General features: G+C 46.6%; 1 protein-coding gene across 2 annotated transcripts in view; it reads right to left on the minus strand.

Moving 5' to 3' along the window:
* Nucleotides 1-21,454, minus strand: part of BTRC (beta-transducin repeat containing E3 ubiquitin protein ligase) — a 2,926,431-nt gene that overhangs the window by 1,001,590 nt on the left and 1,903,387 nt on the right. The gene's annotated exons all lie outside the window — the stretch shown is intronic.

Here is a 21,454-nt window from a genome sequence, read left to right on the forward strand (position 1 = left end):
TGTTTGGTTTTGCATCTATTGCAGCAGTCTGCGGGACTCCTTTAGCAAATTCCCATAAATTACACAGAGGGAACCTATAATATTTGCATTTTGGTGCAAACTGGTCATTTTAGTGTAATTTTCGGAACTGTGCGAAAGGACCGAAAAAAAAGGTCTGACTTTACCGAAAGTCTGAAAAATGCATACCACCAAAAGTTCAAACACCAAAAGTGCGAACCTTTGGTGGCATGAATTTTAGGTAAGTTAAAAAAAAATTCAAAAAGCCTGCAGGGCTGCCGGGGTGTCCCCCGCAACACCCTGCTCACCATATTATACAGTATAGTGAGCAGGGGTTGGGGGAGGGGGGACACCCCTGCTGCACACGCGACAAAAGAACAAAAAATAAAACGGGACTGCGGGGGTGTCCCCTGCAACGCCCGCTCACTATACTTTACGGTATAGTGAGCAGGGGTTGCGGGGGAAACCCCTGCAGCTGCCTGTAAAAAAAAAAAAAAAAAAAGGCCCCTGCAGCGCCGGTTCCCGATCACGGAAGTGAAAGGGAACTGGCACCGCAGGGGCACAGCGTGAAGAAAAGGTAAGTAGGGTTTGGTTATGTTGGGGGTATGGGTGGGGTTGTGTTGAGAGTGTGGGTGGGAGGTGTGTCGTGGGTGTGGGTATGTAGTGGTTTGCAGTGTATGTTCACATGGGAAATGTACAAACCTTTTGAGGTGCGTACATTTCTCATGCAAACTTTTCCATCACTGACTTTTCCATGACGGAAAAATCACACAGATCCTAATTTGCACGTCAGAGTGCAAAAGGGTGGTGTAAAGTAGCAGTGTAATTGCCTTTACACTTCCCTTTTGCACGCCACCATGCAAACTGAATAAACGCTGCCTGCCAGATTTTAGCTGGTGTATAAAGCAGTCGGATTACATAGGATATACAGGGATTTACACCAGCATGAAAATTACAGACGAGGAAGAGGGAGGTTGGAGCGAAAGGGGAAGGCAGAATCGTAAATTAGATCCGCGCCCCCTCTCCTTCATAGAAAGCCAGGAAAATGCAAATAAACATAACAAATAATGCACAAAAAAGTGTGCACATTAATTGTACACATGTTTACGTTATTCCTTGAGCAAAATTAACCCCATTGCGTTTTTATGTTTTTGGTGGGTGAACGAGGAGTTATTTCCACCTCGAACATCCACTCCACCTTCAAAAAAAGCCAGCATTAACATTAGCATTTCATTTTGATGTTGCAGTCAATGCATAGGGTTCCAATATCTGGCGGTTTTCATAGGAATCCTTGTTAAATGCCTCAAGCCATGCGTACATGGTAGAAGATACTTACACTTGTCTGTACGACGAAGTGCAAATAATGACTGTAAACCCGTTCACGCAGCAATCAATCGTGAAGCCAAGTGGCAGCTTAGCAGGATCTGATACAAGTGTACATGTGTGGGCTCCACTGCAGACTGGTAAACAGGCATAACTGGAGACATCATTTAAGAAGGCCAGAATCAAGTTGACGTTGGCAGGAGTTTTAGTGATGCATAATATAGCTGAAGGGGGCATCAGAAATCACGACCAGCTGGATGCAAAACAAGTGGTTCAGCCTAAATAATAGGGGAGACCGAGCATGCATCCCTGAGTGATGGACTGGCCCTACAAGGAACTCTGGGTATTTCCCGGTGGGCCTCTGCACCATGGGTCTCTTTTGTGCTGTCACCCCCTTTTTTAGCTCCTTTTATTTCCTATCACCTTCCTGCCATCTCTCCTCCTCAGTCACATCCCTTCGAAATAAAGAATGTGTTATAAATATTATAGCAAGTTATCCTCACTCATAAGAAATGTTATAGGTCCGCTTTTTGTTATGTTGTCCCACTTTTAATCACTACATAGGGATAATGTACTTTAAAATGAACTATTTACACCTATAGTTTCAAACTTTTCTTCCAGAGGAACCCCCAGAAAACCTACGGGGTTGGTCTTGATTGCACGAGTCTTTGTTCTGACTCACTTTCTGTTTGCTGTATCCTGTTGGAGAATTCTGGTCAACAGTCCTCTTTTGCTGCCCATCACCATTTAAAAACTGACCCCCGCCACGGAGCGGCCGTGGAGTCGGGCGACGAGTCTTTGGTCTGACTCACTTTCCGTTTGCTGTATCCTGTTGGAGAGTGCTGGTCAACAGTCCTCTTTCGCTGCCCATTACCATCTAAAAACTGACGTCCGCCGCATAGCGGCGCGGAGTCTAGGACTGGACTCTGGGTCCTTGGAGCCGCAGCAGCTACAACCTTCCATCTTGGAGCATGATCCCCCTCGTCCCCCCACTGGGCATCTAACGATCAAAAGGAGCATAAGAAAATGCCAGACGCTGTTCCCCTCACACGGCAGAAGCCGCTGCAGTGACGACGTTTTAGACCTTGACTGTGACACGGGGGCTGACATCACTGCACATTCCAACATAGTTGAATGCGGAACTGAACTTGATTTGACAAACCAAGACCGAGGGTCTGTGTCATCGTCCTCACCATCGATTTTGTCTCCCTCCCTATTGACTGCTTCGACTCCCAGTAATGTGTCCGCTTCAGTTCCCTTTCAAATCTCTTTGTTTCTGTTAAAGGGGACAGAGTCGAACCCACATGGAAATGGGAACGGGTTTTCTTTTGTGGAGACCAATTCAAAATTACTGACTTGGAACTAATGGAAATGGGCGAGCCTTTTGAGTTCAACCGGAATAAGGAGGGAAGTGAGGGCATTGAGGATATTAATGAATGCCGCGGTGATCCTTCTGAGACATTCACAAACAAAACTCCTCAAATAGTAAATGTTGACATGAAGGCGGGAGTCGAAGGTATAGTTGAAGTGGGCACTGCGGACCAATTCAACTTCATTAATTCAGCGAAGGAAGCACTGATGGAGCCTTGGAAAGGAAACAACCAAATTATTATGATCTCGAAATTGACAAAAGTGCAACAAAATAATGAAAGCGAGACATTCAATAATGGCTTGACCCGCGAGGAAAGCGCAACAGAGTCTCTTAAGAGCGACAATCTGTTAAATAGAAACGACGGTGATGATGGCCATTGGCAAATAGTTAAGCCCATCGAAAGACAAGTCACCCCCGTTGAAATCAGCAAGGTGAAAGTCGTACTTGATCCGACTTATCCTCGTCATCATTACTCTGACCTAGCCGTGAGAGAAGCTCGGCTGACAGACCGCCTCAAGACTGATTTTCTGAACCTAAAAGAGAGGTTAAATGCTAGCTGCAAGCTCCCAGTTACCGTAAGAGAATGTGGAGTCTCTAATGCACGTTCTTTACTATGTCAGGCACAAACATACTTGAGGTGGAAGTACTGAATGGTAAAAAGGCTGAGTCATTATATCCCTATTTATTTGTTTATTTGCATTTTTAAGGCACGCACACAGCCCAAGGGCATTGAGGCGCTGTTACAGGAATATGTCTTAGTTGCATATTTATAACACGCTTAATACCCAGAGGTTTCTAAGCGCGGATACAGAGATCAAACCTGTTTTGCTTCGTGTCGTCTTGTTTCCAAGGCGAGCACGTTCTCATTTGAGCTATCCTCCCGGGACAGGACCTATAAAGACCTGACGAGTACCCCGCAGACAGGGATCCTCTTTCAAGCACCAAATATAACAAACAGAAAGATGTTGTTTCACCATAAACGTACAAAAAAAAACGCTAATATCGGAAGTGGCAGGTTTCAGAGGGAGGAGTACCATTGTACCGAAAATTAATCTTGTAATTCCACTAAGCAATGCCAAATTGAAGATGATAATGAGTAAAATAACAAACATCATCTCTCTGTGGCAGCTGGACTCCCACAATAACGTGTTGGTGGCCACATCAATCTCTATGGTGCCATTTGTGAAACCATATGAGTCAACCAATGAAACACTGAAGGATCAGGGCTCCTTGCTTGCGACAAACTATAAACTTAGCGTGCTGGAGGGTTTTGCTTAACACATCCATAAAAGGCTTCCCTGCAAAGCGGAAACTTCCTCTAAATGGCATAATAGATTAAGCAACCTGGCAAGGAATGAGACACAGCCGAAAAATCAGAACTGATGGAAGCCGTAATCGACTGCACCAAGTGGATGAGGCATAACTTCCACAAAATGCTGCCAAACACAGAGCCTAGCAACTGTAACCGTAGAAACAAGGTCAGTCCTAAAGTGGCCGAACGGAAATATCCGTCCAACGAGACACCCAATGTGGCCCCATCTGGCAAAATGGCCTTGGTAGAGTCGTTAAATAATGAGAAACTTAAAGCCAAGACAAACTCTAGGAAGGAAATACACAGAAATGTATGTCAACCACCATTGAAGCTGGCCAAAGCGGCTGTCAATCTCGCTGAATTGAATTCAGCTGGAAGAACATCAGTCACCTCTCAAAATCACAGTAACTGAAGTATCCCAGATGTTAACACACTTTCTCCCGGAAATTACACAAGGTCTCAATCAGAGCAGAACGCCGAAATCATGGAGTGACGGGCAACTCCAGACGTCCACAAAAGAAATATGTCTACGTTTGGAATCGTCACTAAGTTAAAAAAAAAGTCAGTGGTGACTCTAGGAGCATGTAACAAGCCCTGCTTGCAAACCAAAGTCCAAACCAAGGTCACTAGTGGGAAAACAGAGGCAAGATCAAAAAGCAAGCCCAACAGCTCGAAAATGTTTATTAAAAATCTAACGACCCCTCCTCCAACATCAATATTTGAACAAGCTAGCCAAAAAAAATAAAAGTGATAAGAGTAAGCCATTACAAGGCACAGGGTCAATATTAAATGTATCACCAAAACGGACAAATAATGCAAACAAACGGCCAAGAGTTGACAATGACTGTCAAGATCATAATGACACGATTACATCAGTTGACCTGGTAAACTTGTCTACATATTCCATTGAAGATGACGAGTGGAATACTTCAGTTGAAGAGCCGCTAAATGGCATTGAGAAAAGTGGTGCTTCCATAGAACTTTCACTCGAGTATAGACAAGGAGGTGGCTAGTCCACCACATGTTAAATTTGGGTTTGGAAATCGAAAGCTCGAAGTTAGAGTTTTTAACGGCAAGACCACGCCCGACCACAAAAGTAAAACGACGAGTTCAACGTCTGTTGCTCGGACGGATGATTACATCCTGAAATTGAATCCAAATGGACCTCATCACAAGCGCCAAGGAAAGGAGTTAAAAACTTCAATGCCAAAACTGCAGGAAGAGACAAACTTTTCTCTTTCAGGAAATTACAATTGGAAAATGTTCTGCGTGAAAAGAATGAGGTGAACCTCAACAGACGAAATACTATGAAACTCCTCCACTGTGTGCCTTCATTGAGAACAATCAAAATGGAAGACATTGACATAGTGGAATGTGTCAGAAAATAGATCTGACTGGGTGATCCTACATATACACTCTCAATTGATTGAAAACGCTTTAAGAGCTGCTAGAAATGAACTGTTAACGTTCGGCTATGAGTTAAGTGGCTATATTGTGCCAGAAAAGAGACAGACAGGAAAAGTCTCAAGTACTAGACCATGAAATCAGAACAGACTGTCCGAGAATGAACAAAAGCGACTCAATCTTAAGGAAAGGTACGAGAAAAGAAGGTCTGATCGTGAGGCTAATAGACATTATGGTGAGAAGTTGCAAAGCGCAACAGCTTCAAAAGAAAGACGTCTGGAACAACATTAGCTAAAAACTCTTAACTTTTATGACGAGTGTTCATTAACATCCTGGAACGCGCAAGGCTTTTTGCATTTATTCCAAGATGAGCTCCAGAAGGGAAACCATTCACTAATATGCCCTCCAGGAAACCTGGTTGCACGAAACTCCTATGTGTGATGGTTGCACTGTGCTCCTTAATGCAGCAATGAAAAACATGGCTTGCCACCACTTTTCAGGCCTTTTAACCATGGTAAAAAGTAATGCGAATCGGGAAGTCAAATCTTCAAACCCAAACATATTTGTCCAACGAACGACCATACAGATCAACCACAAAGATGATAATAAAAGAACAGTTTTTGATTGTGAATACCTATTGGAACCCAGCCAAGATATCTTCTGGGAAGTTTATCTTGTCAGTTATGACATTAATTGACACATTTATGTTGTAATTTCACAACCCATTTATTATAGTGTGTAGTGACTTGAATTTCTCATGGGTCGATGACAACATGCTAATGAAAGACATGACTAAAAACTTGCAAGATGGTCCAGACAAATGGTGATATCCTGGCTAGACACACATGGCACAGGAATGGAAACCACAGAACGCTTGATTACATTCGGTCTTCAAGAAATCTTACGCACAAAATCAAAAACTTGGAAATAATTAAGATGAGAAACAGTGACCATGACGCAGTCAATCCGATTTGGAAAATCAAGCAAACCCGAGTTAATCAAGGTTTAAATCGATTAAGAATAAGTCTGAAGGAGATTGCAGGCTTGACACAAACCAACTGCCGGCGAGAGACACGACATGAGAATACTTGATTATGGTCCGTTACTATCACAATTCAAAAGAATAACAAGCAGTTTCAGAGTTGATCATCAAAAATGTAGATACCCTTATAGTAAAAAGCTTGCTGACGAGAAGAAAAAAATGCAGCATGATATCAGAAAGTTGAAGTCTTGCAAATCTGTGCAGTTGAATTATGAAATAAAAAAGCGCTGCCAAAAATATTGCAATTGGCTTATTTCATTCAAATTAATTCGAGACCAAGAACGTGCTGAAGAAATGCTAACATTGATATGTGCCTGACAGAGCAGAGAAACCTGGGCAATAATAAACAAAGGTTCCTTAACTGAGAAAGCAAACATGAGTATCAGAGTGAATGTAGACGTATGGGTGGAACACTTCTTGAGCAGGTTTAAAAACTCAATATCGCAAAACATAGATTCATGTTTGGAGAAGAAAGTTCCCTGGAATGTCTGCTTCACCAAAGAGGAAATAGAGGAAGCCATCTCCAAACTAAAAAATTCAGGTGCAGCCAGCCCAGATGGGCTAATATAATGCTAAAGAAGAACAAAGAGCAATGGGCCATATTCATTGAAACTCTTTTCAGAAAAATCTCTATGGTGGTGAAAATTCCCTCATCTTGGCAATCAGCAGCAGTTGTGCCGATCTTCAAAAAAGGACATCATGCAGATTCAAACGACTATCGTCCGATTGCCTTGTTAGACGTCATTGGCAAGATCTTCGCGTCATTCTTGCAAAAAAGACTAGCCAAATGGGCCAATGACGCAGGAATTAGATGCCAGACAAACAGGCTTCACCAAAGGAGTCGGGGTTGAGCTGAACCTGACACTGCTTAATCTGCTGAAACTCAAAACGATGAATGGTGGGAAAAAAAACTGTTCTTGTCGTTCGTTGATCCAAGTGAAGCTTTTGACAGCGTGAACAGGTCCATCATATGGCAAAAACTAAAAAAGTGGGGGTGTCGCCTAGACCTAGTAGATTACAGTACTCTGATACATCCATTCGAGTGAGAATTAACGCTAAAGGTGAACTGACAGAAAAAATAACGACTGAAAAGGGTGCCTAGCAAGGCTCTCCTTTGGCTGCTCTAATCTTCAAATTGTAGATTGAGGACCTGCCAGCAGCACTTCTTGAGTGTAATACCTTTCCCCCAAGAATTAATAGACAGCAGAGAAGCTTGGCGACATATGCTGATGATTTGGTGCTTGTTGGCAACACACAAATAGGCCTCCAGCGACTGTTGACGAACTTGCAAGCTTATTTATAAAGAAATGACTTAGAAATTAATGTAAAAAGTCAAAAATCGGCTCGAATTTTGGAAAGAAGGGCAAAAATTACAAATTGTTTTCAGCTGGCAAACCACTGGAAAGCACAGACAGTATTCTCTTCAATAAATCAATAAGAGAATGGCAGGGAATTGAAGACCTGAACATGAGAATGAATAACTTAATGCTGCAAGAAGCAAAATACATGTGGATTTTGGTAAATTCACGCTTAAACCAGTGACTATGTTCTACCGGCAAAAGGTAATGGCCGCGATAATTTTCGGCAGTGAAGCTGGCTTTAATATCAGTAGAGCCTTCTGGAATGTGGTAGATGGGGAATTCAGGCATAAGGTTCTTCAATTACTAAAGAACGTACCAATCCCTGCCATCCGCTATGAACTTGGGTTACAGTCCCTGTTTGCCACTGTTCTTTGGGAATCAGTGGCATTGATGAGGAAAATGACAATGAAGTCATCCTTAATTTCTTACCAAATTCTGAACTCAACTCCTGAAAAGCCTTATGAAGGCCTGCTGAAAGAATGGTCAGAAAAAATGTCTACTCACTTGGCTCATGCTGGAACCAATATAGAGATTCTCTGGAACAACCCGTGTGCCATTAAGAAAAAGCTTATATATTGTGACTGGATTGACACTGTCAATACTAGATTTAAAATGACCTCCAGTTTAGATCTTGGTGGTGAAGTTCCTGGAGTAAATCAAATCCCGAAATATCTGGAAATATCTGGAAAAATGTCTCTCCCGATATCATCGGGATCAGTTCTTGTGATTACGTTTAAACTTGCTTCCAACCAAGGAGATGTTTTTGAAACAAGAGGAGAACACCTCAAACAATCAGTGCCAGTTTTGTAACAACTCAGTTGAGTTCTTAAAACATCTGGTTATCTAATGTTTGGCTTTATACATCCAAAGAAGTGCCTATTTGGGGAAGTTTGCTCCCGCAAACCAAAATATGGAAGATCAGTGGTACGCACTTTTGTCTGGCAAAAACTTTATGCAGATCTGTGCAGTAATTGACTACCTTGATAAGGTATTGACGAAATGATGAAGGGAAAATTCTCCATCTAAATAGACAATGGGCCTCATTATGACTCTGGCTTTAGCCATGATGGTAAAACCGGCACGGCTGCTGCCTGAATAATTTATTTTCCAGTGCCCGGGAATGGTCAATTACCGGGGCATTACAGCCCCAGCAGACCCGGTAATTGCCCATTCCCGGGCACCAGAAAATATTACTCCCCATTCCCATTTGAGTCCCATTGGACTTGATGGGAATGGGGAGGTTGGATGCACCAGCACCATTCGTGAATGGTGCTGGTGCATCCGACATGGTCAGCTCGCCGGACACCTGGCGAGCGAAAACACACCCACGAGCAGACCTTGTAGTTTTCCGGCCCGGTAACAAAAGTACCGGCAAGCTTACCGGTACTGTTGTTACTGCACCGGCAAACTTATGAGGCCCAATGAAAGTATGCATTTAAACAGCCGATGATTCAGTAAGGGGTAAATTATGATGACATTGTAAACCTAGTATTTTAGTCTATTTTGTAGCTTTAAGAATATGACAAAGATAAATGGACTCGAAAGTGAAAGAATAAGGAAACAATTGTAAAGAAATGTAAAATAACATTTGTAATAAACTGAAATTTACAATAAAAATGTTTTTAAAAAAATGTGCATGATGTTATATAGGGTCCAATACTGTTCAGCCCTAGCTTTCAATGCCAGCCATATTACTGAATTGGCATCTGCAGCAGTTTTGGTGGAATCATGAAACTACAGGCTTAGGCCCAGCACTATCAAAACTTAGCTGATATCCCTTAACCATCCAATTTTACATCCCACAGTTGAGGTATACAACTCCTTTTGTAATACTGAACATAACGAGCACTCTAAGTGGCAGTGGTCTAAAGAAAGAAAAAAAAAATATAGAGTATATGCTCTATGATTTCCAGATTCATTCCCGATGAACAATTGCATTAGCTGTAACCTTACAACTAACAATAAAAATGAAAAAATGACAAGAACAAAAAATGGTCTATGAACATGTGACTCTACCTGTAACAAAACCACCATACTACAGCTACACGTGCTAGCTGGGCCATTGGATTTGCTTTGTATGCCCCTAGGAAAGATCTAACTGAACCCCCTGCTAGCTTATGGTGCAGTTACAAAATGCCCCCATTGATTGGTTTTCCTGCTTTTTGCCAGAGCTATGTGTGGGGCCCATGACACATTAGCAGAAAAACAAATGCCCAAATAATCCAAGGTCTCAACTACTTGTTTACCAAACATTTTTAATTTCTGAAGTTTCCGAATTCCCACAATTCTCACTTTTTCTTTATTTGCATTAATGTTGAGCCCAGGTGTGCTACAAAGAAGATTAAATCCTCTCCAAAAGCGGTGTAAGGCCTGCTCTGTTTTAGGCATCAATACCCAGTCGTCAGCAAAGAGAAGTAGTGCAACCATTCTATCTTTGATCCAGCAGAAGTCTCCCTTGCCAAACAGCTCCCTATCCCATTTATGTACAAAATGAATAAAAGAGGCACCAAAACCCAGCGGTGACTGCCAAGCGAACAGTGGCATTACCACTCCTACGAAATTTGAAAAGTGTGTTATGTTAAGGATTTCAATCAGGCGATACATTCTGCTCCCGGACTAGTGTACAGCGCAATGGAAAAACTTATTTGATATATGGATTCAATTATTTGAAATATGTACCATTCGTATCACACCCCTTATTTAAGAATACCCTGGGTCACGCTGGACCAGAAATCAGGCTGGTTTGTAAAAGGTATTATTTACTTACTTCGTTAAGATCAAAATCACAACATATATATTTTAATAGGTAACAACATTCGCCAATGAGGTGACAGAACACTGAAGAATTTCTTTAGTGCACTCAGAATAGGTAATAAGCAAAACAAATGCAGCACAGAAAATAATACTTTTGTGTTGGTTCAGATCAGATAGCGCTGTGGTTAGCAGTTCCCCCTGCAACACCCCTCAACCCCCCAATAGGCAATGTAAAGAAATAGGAGGAGAGAGCAGGTATTCAGGAATGTACAGGTCAAACAGTGTCTCACTTCCCCCTTTCCCCCTTACACAGAAAGAGAAAAACAAAGTGGGCTTTTCAACTGTCAGATTGACTTTTAAAGTGGCTGAGCAAGAACTCTAAAGGTGTGCAAAAATGCTTAATTTGTTGTAAATTCCCATGGGAGCGCTTTGAATAGTTGCACACAAACACAAGCAATGATTTAATGCAAAGAAAACATTTGAGATCTTAAAATCCAAGTTAGAAGCAGTTTGAATCTATTTTACACGTGTAAAAATTTCACAAAATGAAAATTTGCGGCAAACTTTTCAGTGCACGATATTCGCGATAACAGGGGAAATTTCGTTTCTATCACAAAAACTGAGGGAGTTAGAGGTTTTAGTGAAGGTCGTTTTTGTAAAATAGGCGCAAGAATTGAAAACAGAAATGCACTTTTAAAAATGAAAAATGGGTTTGCTTACACTATATTAAAGACTACCAAAAAGTACACAGGAAGGTCATTTACGGCCGATGTTAACAGTTCAGGTGTGATACTCTGCTTTCTGTTTGGTTTGGGAATTACTTTCATAATCAATCAATAGGAAGTTAGAGTTTAGGAACACATGCGAGAGAAGAGTCCGTGCAAAAATAGTTCTAACAATACTGGTTCTAAATGACAGATAGGATGGGTATAAACTCGGGACAAGACTATGCAAAGTACATACGCTATATGACACAGTTCTTCCTATTTATACTCACTGGATAAGTTTTTAAATGGGACCGTCAGGATCTTGGACCTATCAGGGACTGACAGCTGGGCACATCGGACTGGGCAGGGTCAGCAAGGCAGTCTGGTCACAGCACGGCACAGGACTGGACAGGGTCAGCAAGGTACTCTGGTCACAGCACGGCACAGGACTGGACGGGATCTGCCCTTCTTGGTTCTGAGGATCTTTCAATTCAGCAGGCAAGCAATAACAGCACAGCCCGGCTGTATTATGATGCTTCCCCTAGGCTTTTGGGGTTCTGTTCTAGAATTTGAGGCCTAGAGGAGAATGGTTCAGCTATGCAATTGGCCTTTGCTTTGGCAAGTTTCTGGAGTCTGCAACAAGGAAGATGTAGATTTCAGCAGCAGGGAGCTCCGCCAGCGTCAGGAGAGTGACTGGATCTGTGTGTCCCTATGTGTGGTGAGCTGTCTCTATTTATGCTATGAAATGACATCATACAGGGGGTGTGTGGGCCGGCTTATCTAAGCTTGCCCCTTTGTGCTGGGATAGGGTCAATACTTCATTTCCACCTTGCAAATTGAGTGATTGGCTCAAGGCTGGGTGACGTCAGGTTTTATGATTTGTTTTACAATCCTCAGAGACCTCCCTTTAGCCACTGCTCTCAAAATCGGATTTGACCTTAAATGTACACTCACTTCACTCACCCGTCCTCGGGAGTTCTTCTGGCTCTACCGCAACTGTCTGCACCGGTCGCCACATCTCTGCGCCTAGGGGAGAGAAGAAGAGACAAAAGGTGAGCAGAAGGAACATATGAGGAAAGCCTAATTTTCCGCCATAACACTTACCGGTCTTCTGTTGGTGGACCATTCCTCATTTCGGGTCGGCGCCGCTTCGTTGGCAGGTACCGCACCCCGGCCCCTATGGGGAAAGGACAAAAGACATTACTGGAGGAATATAAAGACATTAAGAGGGATCGCCTCCATCGCTAACTCACCTGAGTTTACCGTCGGCAATTCAATTCCTCAACACATCGCCTTCTTTCTGCACCTGAAATAAAGGACAGATCACAGGTTAGGAAGGCAACAGAAAAGGAGGCTCAACACTTGAACTTTTGTAATCTTCATACTTACGGCGTTCCGCTCGGAAAAGTCAAGTGGATTTAGCCAGCGTAATTCTGAAAACCAATGAAGTAACTGAACTAACACGCGCCCCTGCACCAGAAGCAGGAAGGAGAGTTCATCCTTTCAAACCATAAGGTGAGCTTCGACCGGGGATTTCGGAGGAAGTTAGAGAAGAACGAAGGGGGTAAAGGGGGAGCAAGCACACTATTCTGCAGACTGTTAATCCCCTTTCTCATCTGCAGAAGGATATTCCTACGGGCCAGACAAGCAAGATTTGAGGGTCCTGTTCTGTCGGTGTTCCGAGTTCTGCGCATCACGCTCGAAGAGGCCACAGCAACCCAGACTAGACCTGTGCCTCCGTGGGAGTCAGGTGAGCGTTACGCAGCATAGTTGTCGTACGCACCACAGACACATGCAGATGCCTGCAGCAAGGCAATGCCATTCCTTACACAAACCACACTAAGATGTCAATGGCATAAGTCACACTGCATGCAGGCCACAACAAATATGCATGTCACATAGCATACGTCTGCCCCAGCATGTGTGACCCCGATGGATGCCTGCATTACCCACCCATATAGCAAGCAAAGTGATCATCCAAACTCAACTGCCTATTACCCTCTATTGTGTAGAAGAGCAATAATACAAATGTATGCATGATGCTTCTCAAACCATCACTCATGCCGTCCCTCTCTTCGACCCCCACAGGCTCAGACCATGACAGCAAGGACCAGGACTCACCCCCACAGCCAACCACACCACGGAAGAGGGCTGGGGATGAGGGCAACATGCCTTCAACCTCAAAAGGCCAACACAAGCCTCGCCATGCACCGCAGAGCAAATGACCTCCGGATGCCATGGCACTGGTGCCGCCAAAGGCCGTCGACACAGAACCCACAACTCCAGTCACACAGGCAGAGGACACAGCTGAAGCTGCACCCTCAGCAGAGTCCACTTCAGTCGGGGAGGCGGCGGCCACAGCACACCTGGCTGAGGACGAGGCGCAGGAAGAGGTGTGGGTGCCTGTGGAGGACGACTCCTCCGACCTGCCTCGCACACCAAGTCCAGCACCATCCCCCCAGCTGACATCGGTAGACTCTGACCACGCCACCACCCCAGAGCATTCTGGGGGGGGAGGGGAGTACAACCAAGGGGCCATGAGTCCCATAGGGGACCCAATAGTTAATGTGCATGACACCCAAGCACCCTCCACCTGTCAAGGAGTTCCCCCCCTTCTCACCTGGGTCCGTTCTTTACTGGAGTCCTTGGTCACTGCCTTCTTGCGGACGGACCTGGTTTTGAACAAGGCTGCCCGAGTCTCTTCCGACTCCAGAGTGCGTTCAGTTTCCGGGACGTGGATCCAGGAATCCAGGGAACTAGGAAAGGTGCAACTAGCACACGAGTCCAGGAAATAGGAGGAAAGGAAGGGACAAGGAACGGGTAGATAGACAGGTACAAGGAAACAATACCACGAGCTACGGGACACACGTCGGATCGCTACTTTGCAATAGCATTGAGACGCGCGGAGACGCAGAAGGCGTGGTCTATTAATAGAATACGTTCCGTCCAGCGCGTGGAGCGAGAAAGGGGTTTCACGCTGGACGACCATGTTGGGAGTATTATGGAGTGCACGCCCCGTTGTGACAAGGACCAGGAAGTCCAAAAGGGACGTGTTCTGTAGTTCATGACACCACCCCTACAGGTGTACCGGCAGGGGTGCAGCGGCAGGAGGAGCTAACTTCCCTGGTGCAACAATTTGTAACTGACAATGCCCAAGCAAGGCAGGAGTGGTGTGAAAACACTGCCTCTCTGGGCAAGATCATTGCCGATAGCACAAGTAGACTGTGCGAGGAGGTATCAGCCCTGCGTTAGGTCCTCAGCCGCATTGCTGATGCAATGGAGGCTGACCGTCCAGCCCCCCAAACGGAGCAGGCGGCCACCCCATCCTCAAGCTCTACACAGACTAGCCCACTACGCAGGTCGGCGCGCACCTTGCGCCGCCTGGGCATGCCGCCACCAGGTGCAGGGAGTGGCAGAAAGTAGACTGGCCAGCCTGATGAAGGCAATAGACACTTGTTTGGACATGTGTTGGGGAGTTGTGGGGGGAGGGAGAGGGAGGTGGGGGAGTTGTGGGGGAAGGGGAGGGGGTGAGGGTTGTGGGGGAGTTGTGGGGGCAGGGGGAGCGGGTGAGGGTGGGTGGGGGAGTTGTGGGGGGTGCGAAGGGGGGTGAGGGTGGTGGAAGGTTAGTGCACTTTCATCTTCATTGGACATTTCAATACACTCGTGTTAAAAAAATAACTTGAGTGGACATTTATCATTTCACATGTGTCATTTATTCATATACAGTGCATAGTGTACATGCACTCCCACACCCAGTGCCCTCTGTCCAACTATCATGTCACCCTCTGCAGCCATGTGTGTCAGAAATATTGTGCAATCACTGACTGACGCACAACACGCCCCTCCTGTGCATCGGCACTGTGATGATGTGCAGCCACATCTTCTTCATCCCCTTCGTCATCACCAAGTGGTAGCAGTTCAATGTCAGGGGGCAGGGGCACGTTCCGTCGGATACACATGTTGTGCAGCATCACACATGCCATGATGATCTTGGCCACCTTCTCATGCCTGTAAAGGAGTGCCCCACCCGACTGGCTAAGGCAGCGAAACCGTGCCTTCAACAGGCCAAAGGTCTGCTCAATGACCACACGGGTATGGGTGTGGGAACGATTGTAGTCCTCCTCGTGCCTGTTCTGTGGGTTTCGGACAGGGGTGGGGAGCCATGGCTTCAATGGATAGCCACTGTCACCTGCATGGGAGGCAAAAAAGGTATATGTCAGTCGATTCATGATGGACAGCTGTACTAGACACACATGCCTGCAGATTATTGTTGGTCACATGCACATGTCCCTGGTTGTATGCACGCCATTTTTAGGCCCTCAATGTGTCCTGTGCCATGGAATAATGGTGTGGGTTGCATCTTCAAGATGATACACGGTGTGCACTGCCATCTTGTTGCTCATGCATTGCATACGCATACAGCTGTGTTCGTGTCTAATTTGTGATGAGTTGTGTTCTGTATGAGTTTCTGCCTGGGAGTGTTGGCAGTAGGCTCTGCACTGTTCGGCATTCAGCGCTGATTTTTCCCATGGTGACATGCAGCATTTCTGTGGTTGTGGCGGCCCTGTGACAGACAGTGGATTCCCTTGGTGGTTTTGTTCAATGTACTCCCATGGATGCTGGTCCTGTGTGGTGATTTCTCCGGAGACAGCAACATAGTGCATATTCACTGCATGTTGCTGGATGGTGTTACGGAGGGTGAGGCCCGGTGATGAGTGGTGCACGTGTTGTGGGATGTGGGGTGGCTTACTGTTTGTCATGTTGTGATAGGTATCAACCTTACTTCATTCCTATGGGATTGGGGTGTCATGTTCTGTTTGGGATGCTTTGGGGCACAGTGTTTAGTGATGTGCACATCGTGCTGTCACATCAACATTGACACCATGGTGGTGTGTGCATCTCTCCCTCCATTTCAGTGCCATGTGCCTGTCATGCAACTTACCAAGCAGCCAGGCATGTCGTCCAGCATTTCGCTCCATGTAGCGTGGAGTTCCGCAAGACGATAGAGTCATGGGTTGATACAGGATATCGGGCACAACAATGTGTGATGATCTTGCTGGCGTCACATACCATCTGCACATTGATGGAGTGGTATTGCTTGCGGCTGTGGTACACCACCTCCATGGCATGCAGGACCACCAACTCCACGTGGGTGCAGTCAAGGGAACCTATACAATTGGGCATGCCTGCCAGTGCATGGAAGCCAACCTTTGTATCAAAAATCTCCTGGAGAGTCCGTGGTAGAGTTCTGTAGTCCCTTGTGTGCTTGAGGAGGGCATCCAGCACTTGGTTCAGAATGCGAGAAAATAAGGGTTGTTATATGCCATGCATGTGCCCCACTGTGTGCTGGTAGGTGCCTGTGTCAAGGAAGTGGAGCACCAACACTACCTTCAGTAGAGGGGGGATGGCGGTGCGTATTTCGATGAGGCTGACAATGTCGTCGTGTATCATGTCCACGATGGTGGTGATGGTGTCCCGGTCCAGACGGTACAGGGTGTGGATCTGCTCAGGGGTTAGGTTGAATGGGGTGGCTCTGATGCGAGGGATTGGGGGCTGCCTGCGTGGTACTGCTGGCTGCACTGGTGGGGCATGCTGGGCCTGTCTCACCCTCCTTCTCCTCCTGCGTCTCCTCTGTGGTGCCTGCTGTTGCTGGTGTAGCAATGCAAGCATGTCCTCCATCCCCAGTATTGCTACTACTATTGGAATCATCTTGGTGTGGGAAGGGGTGTGGTGTGTGGGTGTGCTCTTTTTGTGCTGGCCCAGACTCCTTTGCCTTCACCTGTGCTGACTGTGTGCACCTGTGGCAGTTGGGAACACTGCACATAGCATTTTACGGTTGGTTCACGATGCCGGTATTACCGGCATGCTGGTATCCCCTGTTAGCGCCTTCATGATGCCGGTATTTGCTTGTCCGCCTGACTTGTTATTTCCTCCCATTAGTGACATGCCGGTATTGCCGGTATGATGGCCCGCGTGCCCACGCCCATGCCCATGCCGCTATTAGAGGCACCATTAATAACGGTGCCTCTAATAGTGGGGTTTTAGGTCGGAATAGCCTAGAGCGGTATGCAATGCCGGTAATCCTTTACCGGCATCGTTTTTCCATTACCTCCAACCTCGTAATGACCCCCCTTGAGTTTCCTGAGCTGCAGCTTGTCATTGTTCCTTTTCCCTCTGTAGACCAGATTCTTTCCTACCCTGTAAATACACCTCCCCGTGAGTTCCTGCTGAGGGAAGGTCTTCCTTCTGTGAGAAAAACCTGCTATTCCAGTTTTGCAGCTTCAGCCAGGTTTAATTTAATGGTTAAATTCCTTTGGCTTTTCTTTAGCACAAAACAAACTTGTTGTATCAAATAACAAATAGAATTCTCATTCAATATTTTAAACTTGTGGGATCAAAACAACTGTAATATGGGTTACTATCAGTAACAGGCCTCTTATATTGAAAATATTTGACTTTCAGTTTATAACATGTTAAGGTTTAATCAGGAAGGCCCCTGACAGCTGTCATCACAGGTAGCACATTTTGTGTCGTCCAATTTTAATTTCCAGCTCTGCAGACCCTTCAACAGGAATTTCCTTCCTGTCAAAGTTCTGGAGCTGTCCAGGAAGAGGGGTGAGAGGAATTTGGTATTTCTCCCCCTTCCCGAATTTAGCGGCTCAAAGATCCTCTTTGACAGTAAGGTGGCTTGGGATCCAGTATCCACCAGTGCTGGGATTGCACATTGCCCTTGCACCTGAATGGAGGCGTAGAATCTACCTTCCTTCTCCTTCAAGGGGCAAAGGTAATGGGTGCTCTGGGCAAGCTTGATGGTCAATTTGCTTATTTCTGACACTGGGATAGTTGGGTCAAGAGAAGGTGTCGTATTTGCAGAATCTGGCACAGAATTTTGACACACCGCTATTTGGGAAGTCTCGGGTTCCCTTCTGTTTCTGGGCTGCCCCCCCCCTTTCTGGAGGCACTCAACAGAAGTGGATGGAGAGGTTTGGGGTTCCTCTTGGGCTGGTTCTGGGTTGCTCCCCCCTTCTAGGGGGCGGTCCCCAGAATAGAGTGAGATAATTTGGGTATCTGAGCACCCAATATCATACTCAGTGATTTGAGGAGTCTCAGGCTCCTCCCTTCCTAATTTAGGCTGCCCCCCCCCTTGTTGGAGGCACTCCTTAGAAGGGTTTTGCAGAGCTAGGGACTCTTTTTCCTCTCATTCTGGCTGCCCCCCCCCCCAACTCTTACGCTCACCTGGCTCCCACAGAGGCGTCGATCTGAACTGGACAGCTGCGGTCTCCAACAATGTGACGCGTAGGGCCGAGATGACGGACTGGACTGGCCCACCTAGCTTCGCTTGCTTGGCCCATAGGAATATTCTTCCGTAAATGGAGAAAGGGAATTAACCACCCGTGGGGTTGAGCGTAAATCCCCCCACCCCCGCTTTTCTCCCCACAGATCACCTTTGATGTCCCCTCTTATAGTCTCACCTGATGGTTTGAAAAGATTAGCTCTCCATCCTGCATTGAGCGCAGGGGCGCGTTGATAACCAGTTGCTTCACTGGCTCGAAGGAATTGGTGAGTTCCAGAACAATATTGACTCCGAAAAGTATGTAGTTCGTAAGAGTTCACATGTCTGACTTTCACTCTTGTCCGATTCCTTGCAGTTTGCAGCTTGACCCCAGCGAAGAGTTCCTCGTGGTAGCTGACGAAGCTCAGGTAAGGATTTGGCTTATCCTACACAGTTCAATAAAATAAGGCCAGAATGTAACCTGTGGCTTGCTCCCTTATTCAGGTGTGGAGAGAAAATATGAAGTTCGGGGAATAATGACTCTGGCAGTAAAATTAGGTAAGTCTACTGTGGTGAGAAGGGATCCCCTTGTTTGTCCCTTCGTCTCTCCTTGTTGTCCTTTTGTTCCCCTTAGGGGCTGGGGTATGGCGAGGATGCAATGGAGACTGCGCCGACCCGTGAAGAGGAATAGTACCCCCGGAGGTAATCAGGTAAGTCTATGGGGGTAGTTACTATTGCCTCTGTTTATTCCCTTGGCTCACCTTTGCTGTTCTTGTGTTCCCCTTAGGTGCCAGAGTGCGGCGGGAACGTGCAGAAGAATGCGGTGGATCGTGAGGATGCTGTGAAGACCGGTGAGTTTAGCCCGGCGCTGCAGCAGGCGAGGCGGCGCGCGTAAAATGCTTCTTTCTTTCAACTCGAAGGCGCGATGGATCCGGAATTCAGGTAAGGATCGAAGGTTTTGCTCTTATTCTAACCTCTTCTCCTTCTGTTCCTCCCTTTTTCTAGGAGCTGCAGACTCGAGGCGGGCATTGAAGAAGACTGGATGCAGGCTTGCAGACACGGTGAGCGTTATGCTGCTGGATGCAGAATAACGCGAAGTGTGTGCTGCTCTTCGGGCGTGGTTTAAATAGCCTCCAAAGTAGTCCCACGTAAGTATTCCTTCCCAGCCCCACCCAAGTAAAAAATAGTCCCTATGTAAAATAGTCCCTTCCAAGCCTCCTTTGGCTTGGAGCTCTGCAGCATGGTCTGCATCAGGTAAGTTCTACTCTATGAGCCTGGCGCCTATGGTGCCAGGACTGACTCTCCATATGAGCCTGGTGCCATAGGCACCAGGACTGCACCCAAACAGCCCCTAGCAGGTGTTTTTGGGCTTGCTCAAAATAACTTGATGCCTGCTTCCGGGGTTGCTTGACCTGGTCTGGTTCCCCGGGGGTAGGCATCATGACACCAACCTCCTTTTTGGAGGCAGTCACCAGAATAGGTTTGGGCATGATCCTGTGTGGGATCTTGGGGATCTGCAAAGAAAACAGGTTAGTTGAACATGGGGAGTTTTGGGTTCCCCTGGTTCTGATTCTGCCCCCCCCCCTTTTGGAGGCAGTCACCAGAATCGGTTTGACCAAGGTGATTTTCTTGCTGGTCATTCTGGGATTTGATGATGGGCGGTTTTAACTCGGCCCCCACATCTACCCAGTCCTGATCAGGATCTCTTGGGACCCATTTTTCTTTGGGAGGAGTTCCCCCATCCCTGAAGGAGAAGATCCTTTTCCCAGAATCCTCTGTCGACCCCTCTCCTTAAATTGGAAGATTTTCACCTCCTCCACAAAATGGGCCTTTGTATGCTCTTTATTTCTCCTACCCGTCCTCTGTTTCTAGGGTTGCAGATTTTCAGAGGCAGGAGATTTTGGTTCCGGTTCCTGGGTTTCCAGGGGCTTTCCCCAAGTGGGGAAGGAAGCTTCCTCTAAGGCTTTACACCCCCCTTCCCCTGTGCCTCCTCCCTGGGAACCGGTGGGTTGTCGGGGTTCTTCCCCATCATTGTTCTGGAGCACCAGACCCTTGATTTGAGGAGTTCTGAGTCGCCATGCTCATCTGAGGGTTCTGTTGCGCCCTCAACATGCAACCCAGATCCTGTGCCATGTTCTGGACCTGGCGCTCCAGTTGGGACACCCGCTCTGGCTGGTACGGGGTCCTCTAGTCTACCCTTGGTTGATCACGGGAAGGGTAACTATCCCTTCTTGCATAATACCCCTGGTTAGGATAGTTTGGGTACCCCTCCAACCTTGGCCTCCCCTCTCCCGGATTGGGCTGTCTGGGCTCAGGAGAGTGGGGAAAGAAGGAAGGGTTGTTTTGGGGGTTGAGGTTTGGCGGGTACTGGGGAAAGAAACTTGGCCCGGTATTTCGGGGATTACTGCCCTCCTGGGGAAAGTGAGGAGGGAAGTTCCCTGGGTTGGCAGTCGCCTGGTTGGATCCCCCCCCCCACTTGGGATGGGGGAGTCCACACATAGCCCGGGATGGGCCTGTTGCCCTTGTAGCATGGGCTGATGTAGTCAGGGGAGTTAGGGGTCCCATTTGTAGGGTTACCTCCCTGACTCCCCATTTGGGATTGGCAGGAGGGCCTTCTGGGTCTGGGGTTAATAGGATTCTGCGCGGGAAGGTTTTTAGGCCCTCCCAGCTCCAGATCTAAAATGGGGGCAACCTTCACCTCCGCCACCTTAGCAGCAGCAGGGGTGTTAGTTGGTTTTGGGCTTTTGCTAGTATTTTTACTCTCTAGTGGCTTCTGCACTTCGTAGATGCGAGTTGCTTGTTCAATGACCCAGTCTAGTGATCTTTTCTCATGAAAGTCCCTCACTAGCTGGCTCATAATGTATTTAGGGAGGGCATGAAAGAAGGTATTAATAAAGTCCCTACTGTCA

This window comes from Ambystoma mexicanum, chromosome 8 (genome assembly GCF_040938575.1).
Source record: "Ambystoma mexicanum isolate Mex_15411 chromosome 8, UKY_AmexF1_1, whole genome shotgun sequence".
Taxonomy (NCBI): Eukaryota; Metazoa; Chordata; class Amphibia; order Caudata; family Ambystomatidae; genus Ambystoma; species Ambystoma mexicanum.